At 40.3% G+C, this 19,291-nt stretch overlaps 1 pseudogene across 1 annotated transcript; it reads right to left on the bottom strand.

Moving 5' to 3' along the window:
• Nucleotides 1–941: 941 nt before the first annotated feature.
• Nucleotides 942–1,257, bottom strand: LOC309806146 (U6 snRNA-associated Sm-like protein LSm7; annotated as a pseudogene). Its single transcript has one exon. The product of its transcript is annotated as a U6 snRNA-associated Sm-like protein LSm7 (transcript).
• Between the last annotated feature and the right edge of the window lie 18,034 nt (nucleotides 1,258–19,291).

Here is a 19,291-nt window from a genome sequence, read left to right as displayed (position 1 = left end):
AGGTCGGGGCATTGCAGAATCCTGAAAAATGTCCTAAAAGTCGTAACTGGGAAATAAATCAGTGTTGACTTGAAATAATGCATGAGCTTAAGAGGGCTTACCTACTTGTAGTAATGAAAAGGGAATTATAAAAAATCATTTCCTAGCTAAACTGAGATCTCCAGGGGGTCATTGTAGTGCCTGCCACTGGTCAGTGTTCTTGAATCCTTGGTTCATCACCAGTTTTCAGAGGCACTAGTGGAGCTGAAGAAATCCCCTGATTTCTTTTTCATTTTATCACATGCTCCATAGGCAAAGTGAAAGCTTTCCTCAGTTCTCACTTTGTGAGTAAATTCTGACTAAACCAAAGTAATTTGTTAATTCAGTCATAATATTTCTGATATTCCAAGGAACTATAATAATCTAAATAATAATGGGATTTCACTTAATGCCTGTTCCTTTTACTTTCTTACATAAATTAAGACCCTCTGTCCATCTTTTCTCCATGAAAGTACATAAAGCCAAACCTAATCTTCTCTTGACAGAACACATCCATAAAAATGAGCTTTGAGGTCTGCAGATCGCTAAAAGGAATATTCTGCCTGGAGCGGACACAGTTTATAATAGTTGTGAACGTTTAACTTTCCAAAGTGTCCACAAAATTTAATAGCTTTATCCAGCTCTAAAAAAATCATACCCTTCTCTGGCCCTCATTTATCTAGAGATCAGTTCAGTTTATTAGCAAATATTTGTGCTCTGCTATGTGCCAGACACTGTTCTAGGCTTTGGGAAAACAAAAATTGGTTAAGACATGGTCCATGGTGAAGGGAATCCTAGTCTGTTTAGTAAACAAGCAAAACAATGAATTAATACATTCATTTTACAAAAACATAAGCTATACAAAAAGGAAAGTTCCATTCCTATGGGTGGCCTGAGTCCTGGGGGAGGGACGGCCCTGGCCGCTAGGCATCTTGCTGCTGGATGAAGGGTTGGGGATGGCTTTCATGCCATCCTGCGGGCAGATGAGCACCACAGAGGTGCCCCTGCACACCACCAGGCCCAGCTGCCGGGTGTCCTCTGTGAGCTTGTACTGGTCGTCAGGGTCTCTCATGTACTCGATGGTGCCGTCCAGCACGAGGCTGAGCAGTGGGTCAAACCCTCTCAGGATTCCACTGGCTTCTCGGCCTCCCTAGAACTTCACTAGGAACGTCTTGTCAATGTGTTTGGACAGGTCCAAGATGATCTCCTTCTTTTTCTTCTCTTTGTCCGCCATCTTGCCCGGCCGCGTCCCTGCCTATCTAGGTTTATATCAGAGGTTGAAAACAGGTAACTGAAGACATTTGACCCGCGTGGCATTTTTGTTTTTAATCCAGAAATTTCAAATAGAAATATGAGTTTTGGGGTTGTCTGGAAGAGTCAACAAATGTGAAAGAATGGCATTTTGGACTAACTTTCCTGTATGGCTGCTGTTAACCAGAATTAAGTTGTTAACCAGAATTAAGCTGTTAACCTCTGCTCCCTCTAGAAGGGACACATACTCCCTCAGGCCAGCCTGCTTCACATACTTGGGTTATCTGCCTGGCTGCTGGAGGAAGGAAGCCTGTGACCTTGATCTTTACCAAATAATCACAAATAAGGTGGTTTGCTGAGTACAACTGATCACTCGCACAGCACTTATAATCTGTGCTTTGATACTTCTTTGTAATCTAAAGATAAGATTCTTTACTTTAAATTATTAAATTAAATTATTTTAATAAATACAAAACCCAGCATCATTAGTAATGCTGCAGGAGACCCTCAGCAGCCAGGAATGATCTGGAGGTTTCTCTGACTAAAAGATAAAAGTTCTAAATATATAAAACTATCTACAGTGAACTGGACCAGATTACTCTATAAAAGAGTAGTTCCTGAATTGATTTTGTTCAAAATGGCAACATACATGTTTATAATGTTTTTGAGATCTTTTCAGCAAATAACCTATAAGTGTCATACATGGGTAAGGAAAAAAATATTTGCTGTTAAGCAGAGAACATCTGTAAAGTAATTGCCCATGTAGTCATAACCTAATTTGAAATGTGTGGGTCAGAGCTCTCTATATCTGAGAGAGCCAGTCACTAAAAGCTGAATTCTACAAAGAAAAAAAATGCACTCTGAAAATAAGTTGCCCAGATTCCTCCTAGCAGGTGAATTTAGAACCTGATGTTAGTTTCTGATTGAAATTTTCAGAAAATGAGTACAGCGTTTGAAACTGAAAGTGCAATTGCATTCCTGCCCTTAATTTTCCGAGGTTCAACCACATGGATTTAATTATACATGGTTTATACATTTTAAAAGTTTAAAAATATTTTTTCCAGTTCAATGAAAGGATTATTTTCTAAACCAAAGTATACCAAGAGTTTGTGATGATCTCTTAAAACAAGTAGACTTATCAAGTAGGCTTGTTAAAGCCAGTCAATGATACAATTTTTCTTGCATTTCCATTTATCAGTATAAGAATGACAATTCTGGGCCTCCCTGGTGGCGCAGTGGTTGAGAGTCCGCCTGCCGATGCAGGGGATACGGGTTCGTGCCCTGGTCTGGGAGGATCCCATATGCCGCGGAGCGGCTGGGCCCGTGAGCCATGGCCGCTGGGCCTGCGCATCCGGAGCCTGTGCTCCACAACGGGAGAGGCCACAACAGTGAGAGGCCCGCATACCGCAAAAAAAAAAAAAAAAAAAGAATGACAATTCTTTCTTAAACAATTGTCAGTATAATTGACAAACTACATGCATTTATTCTTCATCTGTTTGCCATTCTCTGAGTGCTGAGGTGTAAAGGAGGAGTCGTTTGTTGGGGACCTTGAGCTGAATTCATACCTCTGGTCTTAATTCAGCCAATGATTATAAGCCAGTGTAGTACCTTTCTGCCTGGACTGGAGAGGGAAAGGAGGACCATCCATAAAGAATCAAATGATTTAAGAATTTGAGCTGCAGTATCAAGTAAAGTTCCAGGGTGCTTATAGATTGAATGACTAAAAACCTTATTCCATTAACCATTTGCATTGAAGGAAATTGGTTTTCAAAATCTTCTCCTATAAATGTTCTCTTTCCATAATCATTTCCCCCTGATTAACCCAAGAACATATGGCAGAGGAAAAATCACGTCAAAGCTTGGCAGTAAGTTACATTTGCCATTAGCTTGGGATGGACTTCACCCAAGATTTGTAGCTGACCTACCATAGAGATATGGGTAAATTATGTCACAAAAGAACTGTGGGATTGAACTAGAGGTCCTACAGCAGGACCTTTCACAATATTTTACAAAAATTGGATCCTCGAGCAATCTTGCTAGTGGAGCCAACCCCTGGCACATCTCTGCTTTTGTGTTCCTAGCATTTCTGAGGCACCAGTGTCCCCCAATATAATGCACTTCATTCATACCAGCATGCTTTTGAATGGCATCCACTTACACAGTCAGGGTTTTATTCCTTTTTTTTTGCAGTATGCGGGCCTCTCACTGTTGTGGCCTCTCCCGTTGCAGAGCACAGGCTCCAGACACGCAGGCTCAGCGGCCATGGCTCACGGGCCCAGCCGCTCCGCGGCATGTGGGATCTTCCTGGACCGGGGCACGAACCCGTGTCCCCTGCATCGGCAGGCGGACTCTCAACCACTGCACCACCAGGGAAGCCCTTTTGTTTTTTTTGTTTTTTGTTTTTTTGGCTGAGTTGAGTCTTCGTTGCTGCACGTGGGCTTTCTCTAGTTGTGGCGAGCAGGGTCTTCTCATTGCGGTGGCTTCTCTTTGTTGTGGAGCACGGGCTGCAGGCACACGGGCTTCAGTAGTTGTGGCACGTGGGCTCAGTAGTTGTGGCTCGCGGGCTCTGGAGTGCAGGCTAAGTAGTTGTGGCGCATGGGCTTTGTTGCTCCGTGGCATGTGAGATCTTCCCGGACCAGGGCTCAAACCTGTGTCCCCTGCATTGGCCGGCGGATTCTTAACCACTGTGCCACCAGGGAAGCCCGAGCGTTTTATTCTTAAGAAAGGAAGAACACAGGAATTCAGAGAACTTGAGTTCTTTCTTGTATGTTGACCTGTATTTGGACAAAAGCCATTCTACTCGGTCTAAATCCAAACACATTGTCATTCTCCAAACATACTCTTGCGGCTCTTGCCTGTGTTTTTCTCATGTTCTAAAGTATCCATCCCATGTTTCTCACTTCTTAAGCTCCCACTCATCCCTACAAGTAAAGCCTAGCTTCACCTCCTCTGGGAAGTCCTCCATGACACCCTCTCCCAAGGCCTTCTTTCTCTGCATCAAATAACATTAAATACAATGTAAGGTAATTATTGTTTTATCTGCCTATCTGTCTGTATACAGTGGGTACAGGTGACATGTCTTTCCTATATATTTAGTGCCAAAGGTTGACCTGGGGCTCATAAAACATGTTGAATGAATAACTGAATGAATGAATGAATATACCCATACTAAAATCTCACTAGAATGTTATTTTATTAGAATAAAGACTGCCCTGTTTGTTGCCAGTCAGTATATTGATTCTTATGATTTCCAGACACCTCCTTTTTAAAATCAGGAAAGTGGAAAAGCAAGTTCCCTGCCACCTAGCAGTAGCTTAATAAATATTTCTTGAATGAATGAACATTTTTTAATGAGAAGCTATTTTTTGTATTAGGCAATTCTGTTGGAAATTAAAATGAGAATTTCCTTTACAGAAAATAATCTTTCTTCAACACCATTTTAAAAATTTGAATCCTGTTCTTGAGGCTAAAAGGATCAATGGCACAAGTACAGATAGGGCTTAGCAGCAACACAATTATAACAGGATAATATCTTTAAAAATTAATTTTGTGCCTTTCTTTTCCCAACCTTCTTTTATTTGACCACATTGCCTCAAAGAGAGCAGGATGATTAGGCTGAGAATAAAAGAGAAGAATGATACATGTTCAGCTTCGCAGCTCTGAAGCAGGATTTTGAGAATAAAAGGGACATCTTGAGAGAGCCCAGAGATCATGACATAGAAACAGAAAGAGATTAGATGAAGGGCCAAGCCACCAGCCGCCATGAGGACAGCACTTAGGGACAGGAATGGAAGAGAAAAGGACCTGACCTGGGGTACCTGTGAAGTACCACAGGGAAGAGGCTTGGTGGAGGTGAAGATAGGCAACATCAGAAGATTCCCCAGCGCTGCTGGAGTTCAGCACCAGGGAGAATCAGAGATTACTAGTCACCACTCGAAAGAACACTGCACGCGGCATAGGCAGAAGAGCTACTTTGCTAATACTTCTATCAATAGGTGTCCTCATGTCACCTGTGGATTTCCCAACTTAAGAACATTTACTTGTATCTCAAGTCTTTTCTGAATTCCATCCATACAGCCCCATGTAAATAATCCCCCCCTTTTTTTTTTCCTTTGCGGTACGCAGGCCTCTCACTGTTGTGGCCTCTCCCGTTGCGGAGCACAGGCTCTGGACGTGCAGGCTTAGTGGCCATGGCTCACGGGCCCAGCCGCTCCGCGGCATGTGGGGTCTTCCCGGACTGGGGCACGAACCTGTGTCCCCTGCATTGGCAGGCAGACTCTCAACCACTGTGCCACCAGGGAAGCCCAATCCCCATTTTTTATTGTCCAGGATACCTGTAAGCCTCCTACCAGTCCCTTAATAGGGTGAATGAGAATCCTTGGCCTCCAGGGATGCTGGAGAATAGAGTGGCATGGAAGAGAGGGGCCCAGCACAGGTACTTGGGGGCCACTGGACAGTGATTAGATAATTACCTTTATTACACATATTTTAAATAGAAGTTGAAAATTTCTTCCAACTCTATATCAATCATAGATAAGATTAGCATCTTACTTTAGAGTCTAATAAATCTGGTCAGAACACATACGAAGTTCAGATCTTTATCCTGAGTACTGAACATGGCGAGCACACATTCCAGAGAATGTGGACAGATGATCATACAAGGATTGTCCCAGGTACTGGACACATGCAGCCCGAAGAAGACAGGACTTGGATGAAGCCTTTTTTGTGGGTAGGGAAAACTGGAGTTCATTAGTATGCTCCCCTGAACAATGGCACTAGCAGTCAGAGTGGTCCAAAGATGTTTCAAGAACAGTTGGTCGACCAGTTGGTTAGAATGATTCCGTGGGACTTCTGATCGGTGAGTGGAATAATTAGCAGCTGGGATGACTTCTGACTCTGAGAATCTATAAGTCTGTAAAATAAAGATAAAAAGTCTTATTAAATCAACCAATAAACATTTATTGATCACTCACTATATGTCAGGCACTGTGTTCTAAATGCTGGAGATGTAATGGGGCAAAATGACATGCAGCTTACGGTTTAGAGGAGAGAAGCCAGACATTGATCAAATAATTAAACAGATATAAATTTCAGTGGTGACAAGTGTTACAAATAAGAAATCCATGGTGCTGTGAAAGCCTCCATGAGGGCAAGAAGGTGAGGATGGCTCCCTGAGAATATGACTCTTGATTAGAGATCAAGGATGTGTAGGAGCTATCCAGGAGAGGAGGGAAGGGCTGAGCAACCAAGGTCATTGGAAAGAGCAGCCCTGTCTTTCCATTTCCTGGTGGAAAGCAATATGCCTCATTGAGAGAAAATATGGCCTAATTATTAAAAGATAGACTTGAATTCCATATCTTTCACTTATGAGATGTGTGTCCTTGGACAAGTTATTTAGGCTTTCTGCACCTAAGGGTTCTTACCTGTCAAATTAGGAAAATATCTATCTCGCAGCGTTGTTGGCTATGGTAAGTGAAATAATGAATGTAAAATGCTTAACCCAAGCCTAATACATAGTGTTTGTTAAAATTTGTCTATAATCCATAAATAGACATGATGTGACAATGACAATTTATTAATTGAAGGCAAAACATAAGCCTTTTCAACTGCAAACTAGTACATTCTGGGACATTAAGTATCCCAGCGTTAAGGCTGGGAGCACCAAACCATTAAAGGTAGGGAGTGTGAACCATGGTCCACAAACTTGTTATGAAAGCAATCTCACAATTCTTCCTTTTTCTTTGAATCTAATTAAATCTTATTCTTTACCCAGGTCAAGAAATTTTTTTGCTAGATCAAAGAATTCAATCTCAGTTGTGATTGGATTCCTTCCCCCTCCCTAATCTTCAGTCTGTCAAGGTGATTAGTGATTAATTCATTGACAGAGATAGCTTCACCATTGAGGGCAGGCACCTCAACTGACCAAGGTCTCTGTCCGTTTCCTCATCTGGGCACTCACTCCTCGCTGGCGGTGGTGGTAGTGGTGCTTCTTCCTCTTCTTCTCCCCATGCCTCATGAGGGAGGGGTTATGCACAAAAGGATGATTATTCTTACACCTCTTTTCTCCCATTCCCTCCATCTTCTGCCAGTGCCTCCAGTGACCCCAATTGGAAACCAAAGAACAAGGGAGCCTGGTAATGTAATCCTCAAGGGCTGGCCTTCTCCAGCACAGAGTAGGTTAGAAGAGGGCAGATAATGGATGGAAGCAGGGGAAGGGTGATGGTAAGTGTAATGTAGTCATCTGTGATGAACATTTATGCCATCAAAAGAGATTAGCTATTTTTGAAAAGAAAAAAGCATAGAAATGAAGAAAAGATTAGTAGTTGTTATGGGTGGGGTTGGGAGGGAAAGGGGTGTCTATAAAAGGGCAGCACGAGGGATTTTTGTGGTGATGGAAATGTTCTGTATCTTGAATGTATTGATGCCAATATCCTAGATGTGATATTGTACTATAGTTTTTTTACGACACTACCATTGGGGGAAACCAGGTAAAAGGTACACAGGATCACTAATATTATTCTTAAAACAGCATGTGAATTATAATTATCTCAAAATAAAATGTTTAATTAAAAAAGAAAAAACAGGTTAGCTTAAGATCAGATGCTAGATATTTTCTGGCCTTATATCATCAAAGGAAGTGTAATTATTTGCTTCCCCAAAAGACTGAGTATTGCATTTGGTTTACACAGAAATCTGTAGCTCCTGGGATTTTTACTCAGTAATTGTCACAGAACAAATTGCTTTTTGCTAAAAGGTGCCTCATTCTTCAGCTTGATCACATCTTTAGAATATTTGCTAGATTGCAAAATCCCAAGCACACCCATGAATAGCCTAGGTCTGTTAAGACATTGGCAGAAATACATGCTTGAGCACACAAGAGCAGAGAGGACTGAGGAACAGGGGTCTAGTAGACATAACACAAGGAATAGAGTAGGGAAAGTGAACGCACTTTATTTAAATATTTATTCTCCATCATATTACAACAAGGATTTAAAATGGGTTTCAAACATAATACAATAGGATTCTTCTTAATATGTGAAGAAATCTGGGTGAAAAGAAAACCAATGAGTAACAGTGAGACACGGTCAGGGGTGGGGTTAATACACAACATACAAGCATGATGTCATGTACGCTATGAGAAGTCAATGACTCAGGTGGCCTTTGGCCCTAACTTTCTGACAGCCAGTGCAAAAAAGCAAAACCTGATCTATTACATGCTTATAAGGTAAAATTTGACTTGAAGGAAACCTCTTTGCTGTGTTGTCACAGAGGTGACATTACAGTTTATTCAACATCTTTAGGGTTAATAGAACAACTAGTTTCATAGTTCAATAAAAGCAGTTCTCTCAGGGACCTATATGATGCAGTTTAGATGTACAGCATTCTGGCTTTGATTGGGGGGCATTTTGGAGTATATTCGAAATGGAAGAGTTATATCCTTTAAGAAATAAAAAAAAAATCGTTTTCATCCAATCTGTAGCTAAGGATTAGTGAGGTGGCAAACTAAAATTCCTATAGGGTCCAGGAAGGTAAAATAACTAAGAAAAGTGAGACATCTCTTAAACACATACACACACATACTACAAATACAGTGAAAATGGCCTCCAGTTGGGGAGTTCACTAAGATGTGGTGGAATCTATGCAACCTACAGGCCACTGATCATTACCAGTCTACTGTTACCATAACCAAAATTAGGGCTGGATGTTACCAGAGCTCCTCTTTTTCCTCTATATTCGTCAGAGTTCTGTTACAGAAAACAGAAACCACTCTAGCTGTTGTAAGCACGGAAGGCAAAGGGCTTCAAACAGGGAATCAGGTGCTTAGAGTGTGTTAAGGCTGGGCCTCCAGGGCTGACCACCAGAAGAACAATGAAGCACCCATCCCCCAAGGAGGCTGCCAATTCTGCCTCAGTCAGGAAGATGGCAAACAGTTCAGTTTCCCCTGAACTGTTAGCTCTAGGAACAATCTGGAGATTAGGTAGCTACTGACGCTGTCACTGCTGCCTCTAGAGCCATACCTCACCTTTTAAGTCCATGCTGGCAACAAAAATAGTGACCAACAGCTAAAAGGTGCTACTGATCTCACCCGTTGGTCCCCACAAAGCTGCTGTCAGGGATGCTGCTGCAGAAAAACCCAAAGCATCCTTGACGGGCCTGCCACCAGGGGCCTCTGCCTTTTACATCTCCCCTGAGTGCATCTGATTGGTCTAAGCTAAAAGTCACTTCCAGATGCCCAGTTTAGAAATGTCATTTTTAGCTGCCCAGTCTCTGGGGGTAGGGAGGGGTGTGTGGAATACATGCAGAGCAGCAATCTATCTTATCCACCACAATGTATTTTTATGCAAAAATCACCTGAGCTTTTAAATGCTGGTAATTAAATCGATTTTTAATAAAAATTAACAGGCAGACCAGTAATGTGGGAGTTGATCAAATACATCTGTTAACAGATTCAGCTTCATGGCAAGTAACCAGAGGGTAGTTTTTGGTCCACTTCAGCACATGGAAGAAGAGAAGATTAAGCCCTGCCCCCTCCCCACCAGCCGATATATGAATAACAGTTTGTATAGTGCTGTACCATATTCAAAGCACTTAAAATGTATTTATTACAAATGTCATAAATCTTGAAAAAACAATATTCTACCAACACGTAAGTTCATACAGTAGAAGTTAGTTTTTCTTTTCTCACTTCCCGCTGTCACTCCCCAGATGTAACTTCAGATAACATTGTGAAATAAATCAGACTTCACCATGTTTGAAGTTGACTCTTCTAGAAGCACCCTTTGTTTCAAGTGGTCTACCAAGAGAAAGCTAGAACCAAGTGTTTGAAGCATTTGGACTCATGTGAGAATCTATCCAACACATATTTGGGAGTTTAACTAGGCTTGTGAGTCTATTGACTAAGGAATGGACTTACTATTGAAAGCAGAGTTCATATTCAGTCTGGGAACAAATATAATTTCCTATAACATATTTTATAGCTAAGTGAACAAATACCATTTCCTGTATCAGACATGTTTTACAAGCTTTGTGGCAATCTCAGACTTTGTGGTTAATGGTCATATTTATTGCTAATATTTGAAAATCTTAGTGTCGTCCTCTTCTCAGTAAACATGAAAAGACAGGAGCTATAATATATTATATTCTAAAACACTGTAGGCAAATATTTAAATTTAAATTAGACCTTTGTTCCCCTCTGTTGTCTTTCAACAATGTTCCTCGTTTATTGTGCTCCTGTTTTCACCAGAAAGTAAATATTCTCTAACCTTCTCTTTCTTGTCCTATGGAAAAGAGTAATAATCAGCACTTCTCAAAGTACTTGGGTCAACAAGACATTTCCTTCTCAAGGCATCTCATCAAATCCATAGTGATCTATCATTTTATTTGCATTTAGCCAAGGTCAAATCAGGGAATTAGGCTTCTGATTATTATATCCACAACTGTGTGACATATACACTTAAGCATTTATAAGATATATATTTTGTGTGTATGTATAGAGAGAGACCTGTGTGTACATGCACATGCACGTTTGTATGCAGATCATTTTTTTATGCACTTCCACATATTTCACAAAGATCCCATTTCCAAATACCATCACATCAAGGGTTAGGGTTTCAACATAAAAATGGGGGGAAGGGTGGGGATAGGTGCACAAACATTCAGTCCTCTTAATATGAATTTAGTCCATAGCACTTTCTTTCTTTATAAATGTAAATATTTAAAAATTAAGATATACTGTTTATTCTCTTTACATGTTTTTTTTTCCTCTAGAAATAGAAATATATCACAAATATATTTCCATGTCATTAAAGAGTCTTCTATAAGAACATTTTTAATGATTATCTCGCTGCATGGTGTCACAGTTTACATCATATCCTGGGTTGGGCTTTTAAGGGATTCCTATTCTTCACCGTTCTAGATATGCTATGGTGATTTAATTTCCTGTCTCTTATGGAGCATGGAGCACCTAACCCTCACCCCACAAACAGCCCCTGGAAGAAGTAACCCTGTACATCCTATGACAACTCTCTTCCCAGACAAACAATAGTTGATTGAATGAAGTCAGTCAATCTATTGGCACTCAGCAAGCAATCAGTCCAAATCAATCAAGAATTTTAACTAAGAGAAGCAGAAAACGCAGAAGAGAATAGGCATTTCAAATGCTTTCATTTGAAAGCCTTGCATGCCTTGCCACCTAATACTTGCAACCAAAAGAAGCTAGACTAAAAAAACTGTGGTAAAGCTCAAGGCTGAATCTTTTTTTTTTAACTGATTCATGTTTATTTCATAGAATAATGCTTAGAAGTGGGATGCTAGCTCACCTTTATATATTTAAAAAATTTTTTGACTTATATTGCCACATTGCTCTCTAGAAATGTTAAATCAGTTTATTCTCTTTCCAACCATCACTAAAGATTAGTTTTACGATTTTATTTCCAAAAATCATATCTCACCGTTTTAAGTTGCACATTTAAACTTAAAACAAGTTCCAAGTGAGCTTTAATATTTTCTGTGGGTATTAGCCATTTGTATTTCTTCTTTCATGAATTGCCATTAATGATCATTTGCCCGTTTTTATCTGAAATAATCATATTTTTCTTATTGATTTAAAATAACTCTTTATATGTTACAGACTTTAATCTTGATCAGGATCCTTTTCATTGTGAGCTAGTGGGAATTGGAAGGAAGGCAGAAAAAGATGACAAGGATTTGGGTGAAGGTCAGCAGCCAAAAGAGGGTCAGGTCAGGGGACGCTCCACCTCCTGACTCTCCTTCCTTTTCCCTAGTTGTGTCTTAAATGTGGAATACAGGTGTCGCTGGATACTCACAGAGACTTTCAAAGGGGTATATAAACAGAGAGAGTTTTGAGTCCAGATCCTCACATTTCATATAACTTGTTCTTTAAATCAACTGCCTGAGAGCTCCTTTCCCACCTCAATTTTCCTATAGTGTTTCTCCTATTTTAGAAAATCTCATTAAGATGATTTGCACTAGGGCACGCATATTGGGAGACATTTCTATAACTACCTTTACTCCCATCTATGTGAACAAAATTTCTCAGTGTTTTTACTGAGATGCATTTTCAAAAATTAAAAATTATTTTTCTTAAGAATGACCTATCAAAAGTTGTAATATAGGGGCTTCCCTGGTGGCTTAGTGGTTAGGAGTCTGCCTGCCAATGCAGGGGACTTGGGTTCGAGCCCTGGTCCGGGAGGATCCCACATGCCGCGGAGCAACTAAGCCTGTGCACCACAACTACTGGGCCTGCACTCTAGAGCCCGTGAACCACAACTACTGAGCCCACGTGCCACAACTACTGAAGCCCACGAGCCTAGAGCCCATGCTCCACAACAAGAGAAGCCACCGCAATGAGAAGCCTGAGCAGCGCAAGGAAGAGTGGCCCCTGCTCACCGCAACTGGAGAAAGCCTGTGCGCAGCAACAGAGACCCAGTGCAGCCAAAAATAGATTAAAAAAAGAAGTTGTAATATATCCATGCTGTTTTGATCAGTTACGGCATATATTGATCAGGATAGTGTAAGCTACCTTACAGTAACTAATAAACCTAAAACTTCAGTGGCTTACCCAACAAAAGTGTATTGCTAATTTTTATATCACAGTCTGGTGAAGACAAGGAGGCTCTTTTGGGGGACTCTCCTCCAAGGGGGCCTTAGATAACTCTGCTACCATCTTGCATCTTTGCCATCTCAGAGTTTCCAGCTTCCAACAAAGAGAGAGAGAGGGAGAGAGAGAGAAGGAGAATTAGAGCTCAACTCACTGTGAACTAGGACAGGAAACAATACATCATTTCTGTTCAGATTCCCAAAGGGAAACTGAGAAATATAAACTTCCTGTACCTTCAAGACGATAAAAGGATGTGGTGAACACAGCATTGTTTCTGCCATAGGTATTCCCAATAATTATTGTAATGATGACTCAATCCAGGTGAATTTTTTTTAGCAGTTAGAACCTTATGACCAGAGGTAAGAAAAAAAAATGCTCTAATTTCACTTTATTTATTTATTTATTTTTATTTATTTATTTTTTTTAAAAGAAGATGTTGGGGGTAGGAGTTTATTAACTTATTTATTTATTTTTGCTGTGTTGGGTCTTCGTTTCTGTGCCAGGGCTTTCTCTAGTTGTGGCAAGCAGGGGCCACTCTTCATCGCGGTGCACGGGCCTCTCACTATCGCGGCCTCTCTTGTTGCGGAGCACAGGCTCCAGACGCGCAGGCTCAGTAGTTGTGGCTCACGGGCCTAGTTGCTCCGCGGCATGTGGGATCCTCCCAGACCAGGGCTCGAACCCATGTCCTGTGCATTAGCAGGCAGATTCTCAACCACTGCACCACCAGGGAAGCCCCGTAATTTCACTTTATTTTTATAGAGAAGTATGAAATGGGAAATAAATACTCTTAATCACAAAAAGACATTTTATTAGGATAAAATTTGGTAAATGAATAGAAATAAAAATACGAGGGGAAAACGAAAAGATGTAAAATTTGCAACTCTTACCCAGTGGATGATGGCAGGTATCAATTTGCTGTAGTATTTATTCCATTCCATTCCATTGGATTTATTATGATTTATTTATTATGATGATTTAAGTAACAATATCACTTTAAAAAGCCAATACTGACAACAGACCATAAATTATATCCTTTGCTACTGTTCAACATATTGATGAAATGTTTTACATTACAACATAAAACTGAAGGAGGGTGCATTAGGAGATAGTGAACAAAAGCATTGCAGCCCAGTGTCCTATCCTATCTTTAAGGAAACACCCACCCAGTTTGATTTCTTTCTTAAAAAACTAAGAAAGAAAAATACACTGTAATGGAACTGCTTCTGTTGCACTGGACTTGCAGATGCCATGAGCTGCAAACCACAGTAGTTTATGACACCAACCTCCCAGGAAGTCCAGGGATAGAGAGTGCCAGGTACATTTCTTGGCAGAGTTCACATGTCAAGGTAACAACCAGACCCACAGTCAGCCATGCCCTGCTTAGCTTTGCGGTCAAGGTCAAGCTACCTTAGGATTTAAGTCTTCCGCCCAGAAGTCGGTGAATTCTTACTGCCTTGCTCATCAGCTGGTCATATTCATCCACTCTCCCAGCTAAATAAACATCCTGCCACTTTACAAAAGAATCAAAAGCAGCCTGTCTTTTTGACTGTGGAAGATGGCAGTTTTAGACAGGGTTCTAGCTCTTCCTAAAAAGGCCCATTGACCTTTATTGCAAGTGAAATAGCTTATGGAAACAGTAAATGGCTAACCTCACTATACCATAAAATAGAGCTCCCTACAGACTCTTCTCTCTCAGCTCTGGCGAGAAGCCTGTAATAGAACTCATAAAAGCCTCCGTGCCATTCCCCAGGTGCAACCCTTACAGAAGTACAAATAGGAAGTTTCCAAAATTGCTTGAAGAGAAGATAGTCTAAGAATAATGCCAACTATTTAGCAGATGCTTCTTGACCGGAATTTTGAGATCACTTTCTTTTTTGCATTTGCTCTTTAACTAGTATAAGTGACAACTGACAACATACTGGAAACATAGGAGAGGAAGCTTACATTAAAAGGCAATTGAGAATGCCATCTGATTTGGAAATTAAAAAAATAAATTCTACTCTCTGAGCCAATGAAGTGAAAAGTCATAAAATAGAAACTTTTGTCAGGTTTCAAAAAATAAATAAAAACCTGATTCTAAAATATTGATTGAGCACCAACTATTTGCAAGATGAAGTGCTACAGGAACTAAGAAGAAAGATGAGATCAGCTTAAAAGTCAAGAATTCAGGGCTTCCCTGGTTGCGCAGTGGTTGAGAGTCCACCTGCCGATGCAGGGGACACGGGTTCGTGCCCCGGTCTGGGAGGATCCCACATGCCATGGAGCGGCTGGGCCCGTGGGCCATGGCCGCTGAGCCTGCGCGTCCGGAGCCTGTGCTCTGCAATGGGAGAGGCCACAACAGTGAGAGGCCCGCATACTGCAAAAAAAAAAAAAAAATCAAGAATTCAGAAAGTCCTTTTCTGACCAACACACAGTCTTCCCTTTCACATATCTTATTTTATTTTTACTATGGAGTTTATCACTACCTGACATTTTCTCCTTTATTTCTTTATTGGTCTCTCTCCCTATGAGAATGTAAGCTCCATGATTATTGAGACTTTGCCCATTTTCTCCACAGCTATAACCCCAGGGTTCTGAACAGAGACCAGCATGTCGTAGACTTTCAGCACATTTTGTCAAAGAATGAGTAAATTCCGAAGCCTCAGAGGAGCGTGGACTCACAAGGGGCAGAAATTGAAACTCCAAATACAAATAATATTCATTTATGTATCATTAAAAAAGAGAACAAACAAAGCAATAAGACACAAAGAATTGAAGGATCTTATGGAAAGAATCAAGTTTCCTAGAGGAACTAATGATATTGGGCTTCAATTCCCTGGGCTAGTGTGGGGCTGGCGGACAGGGCAAAGTGTGGAGTATACACAGGGAATATTGGTTCCATGCCTACAACTTTATGTGAAAAGAAGGATTGCTAGCAAAGACTTTATGATAGTCAACCAATTATTAAGCCTTTGTTCAGTATATATCCTGTACCCTACTTCATGTGTTAGTCAGTCCTTCCTAAATGTGGGTGTCCAGATGATTCCTGGTTCTGCCCTCTCAGCTTAGGTCACACCCATAGCATCAGCAAATAAAAAACCCAGTCTTTAAAAGGAAGGCAATCTGTAATCTAAGAGTAATTTAAAGAGGCCTCCACCTGGTATGAGCTCCCAAGAGCACATTTTAAGTATGTAATCTACAAGATTTCAGGTTATGCTGTGATTGTCTTGCTAGGGCCTTAGGGACAGACCATATGCCTGTGGATGGGTGGATGAACACTTCCTAGAAGGGAATGAATCTTTCTTTCACTGTCATTCTAGAAGTTATCAATACTGCACAGAGAATAAGGGCTCTGGAAGTGGGCCTTACACTTGGGTCAGAGATTATCTTTCTCCTCTTTTATGGGGGGGGGGGGGCGGGTGGGTAGTCATACTGTCCAAACTCCAGGAAGTAGAGGTTCTCTTGGCATCTGGAGGCAGGTACCCAGCCCCAAAGGGGACCCTAAAGCCAGTCCGGGATGTGCTGTTCTATTTCTCTTCCGTTCACTTCCAACTTTCAGTAATGTCTTCTTGTATTTTACCCTGGTGTTAAGTGTCTTGGAGATAGAGGGGGGAAACTGTCCCACATTGGTTGGAGTGACAGAAGGGAGAAGAGCTCCCCTTCCCTGTTACCCGCAGTGAGGCTGTCATGGGGTGAGCTGCGATGGTCACCAGCAGAGGACAGCTGAGTTCAGAAGCATCTTGTGAAGGTCACTTGTAGTAGTGACAGCTGGGTCGAGAGAAAAGAGGCTCTGCCTGCCTTGCTTATGCTTGAGATGGCTTCTGAAAGCATCTGGAAACCTGGAGGAATAGCTGAGGGACAATTAGAGGAAGAATTATCCCTGGCAGTCAGTTTAGTCACTAAAATTAATAAACTTGTTCCAGATAAATTCTTAGTAAAATTGAAATTTCACACATAACGTTTTTTTAACATCTTTATTGGAGTATAATTGCTTTACAATGGTGTGTTAGTTTCTGCTTTAGAACAAAGTGAATCAGCTATACATATACATATGTCCCCATATCTCCTCCCTCTTGCATCTCCCTCCCACCCTTCCTATCCCACCCCTCTAGGTGGTCACAAAGCACCAAGCTGATCTCCCTGTGCTATGCGGCTGCTTCCCACTAGCTATCTATTTTACGTTTGGTAGTGTATATATGTCCATGCCTCTCTCTCACTTTGTCCCAGCTTACCCTTCCCCCTCCTCACGTCCTCAGGTCCATTCTATAGTAGGTCTGTATCTTTACTCCCGTCCTGCCCCTACGTTCTTCATGACCATTTTTTTTTTTTAGATTCCATATATATGTGTTAGCATACGGTATTTGTTTTTCTCTTTCTGACTTACTTCACTCTGTATGACAGACTCTAGTAAGGAATTATCCATTCTAATTTTTTTCCAAGGCAGCATCTTGCTCAATAGTGAAATACAAGGTTTCCCTTTAAAGTGAAGAAAAGGCAACATTGGTAACGTATTTCACATATAATATTGTTCAAGTACTACCCGATTGGATAAGAGAAAAATATATATAAATAATTGAAAAGGATGAACCCCAATGATAACTATTTATAGATGATATAATCACATAGCTAAAAGCGAGCCACATGGTAAACTACTGGAAATGATAAGATAATCCAGGAAAACTGGTTATAAAATGCAATAATCTATAACCAGTAACTTTTCTACATAAAAACAAGTTAGAAAATATAATGAAAAAAAATTCCCATTTACAAGAGTGCTCAGAATAGTAAAATACTTTACAAAAAAAATAACAATAAATGTGCAGGATGTTTATGACTTGGAGGAATCTTGAAAGAATAAAATGGCATTTTCAATGTTTAGATTAAAAGTTAAATATTATAATGATGTCAACTTTCTTTAAATTAAATTATTCATTGAATGTAACAGCAACAAAAATGCCAAGAAGTTTTTTCTGGTTATTGTTTGAAATCACATGTCTCAAATAAAGATATTCATTACACAATTATTATAGTTGCCATAGCCTGGAAACAATATGAATGTACATCAATAAGAGACTGGTTAAATTATAGTTTATTCCCAGAGGATACCATTATGATATTCTGCTATTTTAAAAAAATAAGGGAGGGAATTCCCTGGCAGTCCAGTTGTTAGACCTCTCTGCTCTCACTGCTGAGTGCACAGGTTCAATCCCTGTTCAGGGAACTAAGATTCTGCAAGCTGCACGGTGTGGCCAAAAACAATTAAAAATAAAATAAGATGAAATGAAATAAAATAAAACAAAATAGTAAAGTAAAATAAAATAAAATAGAATAAAGGGAGATCTGCAGGCCTGGCTGTGGAATAATCTGTAAGTGTATTGTTAACTGAAAAGTTCAAGTTGCAGAAATACATACACACACACAAATGACATACTGTATCTATACATATGTGTACATATATAAAGATATACACACATAGATATACATACACATATATACATAGATATATTATAATGTCATGTGTAAACACACACACACATACACATGCTTCAAAGAGCACTCAAGAAGCTTTGCCACTGAAGATAAGGAATGGGGGATGGGGTAAAAAAGACTTACCTTTTTGCCATATATCCTTTTTATGCCATTTGGTGTTTCTACTATAGGTATATCTTAACTTTTCAAGAGATAAAAAAGTTTTTAAGCAATAAAATGAATAAAAGCATAGACCTAAAAAAGATACTTGTTCAGGTCAAAATGTAAATGGGCATTCCCATCTACCCGCTGTCAACTTCTACTCATATCCTAGAGAAATTCCTGCCCATGTGCACAAGTAGACACGTACAAGGAGAGAGGGGCATGGCATGGAGGGGGCAACTAAAACATTATCTATCTCTATAGTATCTACCACTTAGAATGAATACATATTCCTGATAAAAAATTGGAAACAAATATCCATCAACGGGAGATGTTTAATAAATTTTGGTACAGCTAAGGACTATGTAGATGTTAAAAGGAATGCAATAAGTCCATACATAACATAGAAACTTGCTCATGTTATTAAGTGGAAAATCAATTGTAGTACTATGTATGTAGTAGTAGTAACTTTTTTGTGTAAACATAAAAAGTGTATGGAAGGAAATATATCAAACCATAAATAGTAGATGCCTGAGTAAAACAGTATTTTATCTGCTTCCTCCGAGCCAAGCCTGCTCCTCCTTATTTCCTTCCAAGCTGCTTCCCGAGAGAGTAAGAGGTTTCTGGTCTTGGCTGTGAATCCTGGTGAGCTGGGTCACTGATGTAGTCCTGGCTCCAATCTGGCCTTTAGCAACTCTTTAGTGGGTTGCAGAGCTCTCTTACAGCCACCAGCAACATTATACTCTGGTTCCTAATCTGCAGCTCCTTGTGCGTATTGGCTCCTGGGGGATT

The sequence above is a fragment of the Mesoplodon mirus genome, assembly GCF_964341445.2.
Source record: "Mesoplodon mirus genome assembly, chromosome: 6".
Classification (NCBI taxonomy): Eukaryota; Metazoa; Chordata; class Mammalia; order Artiodactyla; family Ziphiidae; genus Mesoplodon; species Mesoplodon mirus.
Note: the sequence above shows the minus strand (reverse complement) of the source record. Positions and strands in the feature narration are given on the sequence as shown.